Raw genomic sequence first — 3288 nt, 5'->3', positions numbered from 1 at the left:
GAGATGAACAGAGAGAAAGAGAAAGCGATGGAGTTTGTGTGTGTGTCCGTGAGAGAAAGAGAGAGTGGGAGGGAGGGAGTGAGAGAAAGATAGATAATTAAAGGAGAGAGAGAGGGTCCTTTCTGTAATTACTGTTCTGAGTCACAAGGGAAGAGGGAGAGAGATGGAGGATGAGAGAGAGACAAAAGTGAAAAAGAGAAATGGAGAAAAGAAGGGAAATTAAAAAGCCTGTCAGAGAGGAGAGAAGGTGGAGGGAGGGTTGGAGTACAGCAAGAAGAACACAAACGCATCCATTACCTGCTGAAACAAAGAGCACGGTCATAAATACCAAATACACACAATATGGATCCTGAAGATACAGTTGTCAGCTGACACTTGACCCTCCTTACTGTCCAACTCACAGGCTGCCACATGTACAGCCAGTCAACACGATGTCCCCTCATTCCTCCTCTCCCCTCCTCCCTTATTCTCCATTCCTCCCTCACTCCTTCTGTAATCTCTTCTTTATGCAAGTGCCCACTACTATCCTTTGCCTCATTCAATCCCCCGCCCCTTTCCTCCGCCTCCCCCCCTGCCCCCCTCTTCCCGGGCTGTCACCGTGTCAGTGATGCTCCCTGGGCACTGCTGACAGCACTGCTGACAGCACTGCGCTTTCATTGGACGAGACAGCGCCTCTGCTCGCAAAAATGTATTGTCCTTGACAAGCGGTGGTGGTGCTGCGTTTGTCAGCAGACAGCAGCAGAGACAATACAGCATACTATACTATACTATACTATACTATACTATACTATACTATACTATACTATACTATACTATACTATACTATACTATACTATACTATACTATACTATACTATACTATACTATACTATACTATACTATAAATCCTACACAGCAGCAGGGTGACACACCAGCCATTAATACAGACCCCTCTGCCTGTCTACCTGTCTGCCCGTCTGCCTGCCTGTCTGTCTGTCTGTCTGTCTGTCTGTCTGCATGTCTGCCTGTCTGCCTGTCTGTCTGCCTGTCTGTCTGTCTAACACAATATAACACTATACAGTACCTAGTGATAAAATTGTGTCGTTTTTTTGTATTTGAAGAATCCAATTTATTACGGCTTGTCTTAGAAACAAGCAATGAACTTGTTAAGATCTTGTGTCTGCTGTGGACACATGCCAGACCGCTGGAGTAAAGAGAGAAGCTGCTCTTCCTGTAGACACTAATTAACTAGCAGAAGCTCTCTTTCTATGTCTCTCTCTGTGTGTCTTTCTCTCTCTCACACACACACACACACACACAAAAACCCACATGCACAGATGCACACACAACACACAAAAACACACGCACTCACAAATAGTTTCCCTAAACAAGCTCTACCCAATCCAGCGAGGTGTCTGGAGGGGGTACCGGGGGAGAACATGTCAAATGCTCGGCTGTGTCTGAGATTGGCCTGTTGTCGGGTAAACCGGATGGCAGGCATGTGTGTGTGTGTGTGTGTGTTTTTTTTGTTTATTGAACCAGACATTGCTGCAGTGGTTGGCGTTACTGCTTACTAATATTCTGCTAAGAATGTGACATTACTCTCTCTTTATCTCTCTCTGGCTCTCACTCACTCCATTTCTCACTTGCGGTCTCTCTCTCTATGACATCCATTCATCTTTGCTGAGCATGAACCAGAAAAGCCATCCCCCCTCCTTCACCCCCCCACCCAAACCTCCTCAACCCCTTCCAAGAGGTAGACGTATCACCATCACTCTTCCTGTCTCTCTCTCCCCCTGCCCCCCCCGTCTCTCTCTCCCCCTGCGACCCATCTCTCTCTCCCCTTACCCCCCCATCTCTCTCTCCCCTTACCCCCCCATCCCTCTTTACCCCTGCTCCCCGTCTCTCTCCACTTCTCCCCCCTCCTCTCCCTCACTCCTCCTCCTCATCTATCCTGTCCCCTCTCACTCACTTCCTCAAAGGGAAATGTGTGTGTATTTGTGCATGTGTGTCTGTGAAGGAGTATTTTCTGCATGTGTGTGTGTGTCGGAGTATATTTGTGCATATGGGTGTGCAGGAGTTTTTGTGCGCGTGTGTGTGTTTGTGTAGAGCAGTACTGAGGTCCCTCTTGGCAGCCAGAAGCTGGCTGATTCATGGTTGTCTCTAGCCAGTATCGATCGCTGCACACCAAGCTGGCAGTAGATAGGCCATTACTGGAGAAGGTGGGGGAAGATACTCCTAACATTTAACCGGAGCAAACCTATATCTCAGACAGGAGAGGGGGAGCGTGGAGGAGGGGAGGAAGAGCTAAAAGCAGAGGAAAGGAGAGGACAATAGGGGAGGATGAGAGGAGAGGTGAGGAGGAAAGGCGAGGGGAAGCGACATGATGGAGAGGAGGGGAGAGAAGGTTCGGAAATTCAGGTTGCTCAAATTCAAACAGTGAAATTTAGATACCAAAAATGCAATAATGTTTTCAAGCAGCAGAAATTCAAATATAACCAAATCCAGCTGCTCAAATTCAAATGGCCAAATTCAGATCCAAAACATTTGAGCCAAAAAAATTCAGATCCAATACATCAGGAATACCAAATATAGGTTAGGCAACATCAGGAATACTTAGGTACGGCAATCAAGCCTGAATGGTCTCAAAGCACCTCACTTCTCCGAGAAGGGTCCAACTGCAGACCTCCTCAGGCCCCTCTCATCCAGGTGTAGCTGCAAGCGGTCATACATGCAGACATGCAGGTCAGTCAGACAGCCTGGGGTCTGAGGAGAGACGTCTGGTCTGAGGCAAGCAATGCCTCAGGATCCCAATCAGATTTCTTTCGGCTCCAATTTTTTGGGATCAAATTTTTGGGTTTGAAATTTTGGAATCTGAAACAACATTTTACTACATTAATATACTAAAATATAGTTTTGAAAAAAATGAAGAAACCTTTTTGTGTCGTGTTGGTGTGTGAAAAAAAGTTTTGAAAGGTTGAATAAATATTTTCAAGAAAAAGAAAGTCTGGTGTTTTTTTCGGTTAAAGAACGAATCAGTGAAACCTTTTTTCAGGGTTTGCCTTTGCATGGAATCTCCGAGTTAAAAAAGAAGAAGAAAAAAATAGAATTTTGAGAGAAAGTTCACGAAAAGGAGATAGGAAATATAATAGCAGAAGAGAGTGAGGAGAGGAGAACAGTGAGGGAATTGTAGGAGGACGGCTTTCGACAGTTGGCTTGCGACACTGACAGGCTGCTCTCATGCTAACGAGTTACGCTAGGAAGCAGGAAGTTTAGAAACAGTCGCAGTTGCTGTGGCGACGGGCGAAGG

The sequence above is a fragment of the Hypomesus nipponensis genome, chromosome 17, assembly GCF_054491055.1.
Source record: "Hypomesus nipponensis isolate SF chromosome 17, ASM5449105v1, whole genome shotgun sequence".
Classification (NCBI taxonomy): domain Eukaryota; kingdom Metazoa; phylum Chordata; class Actinopteri; order Osmeriformes; family Osmeridae; genus Hypomesus; species Hypomesus nipponensis.
Note: the sequence above shows the minus strand (reverse complement) of the source record.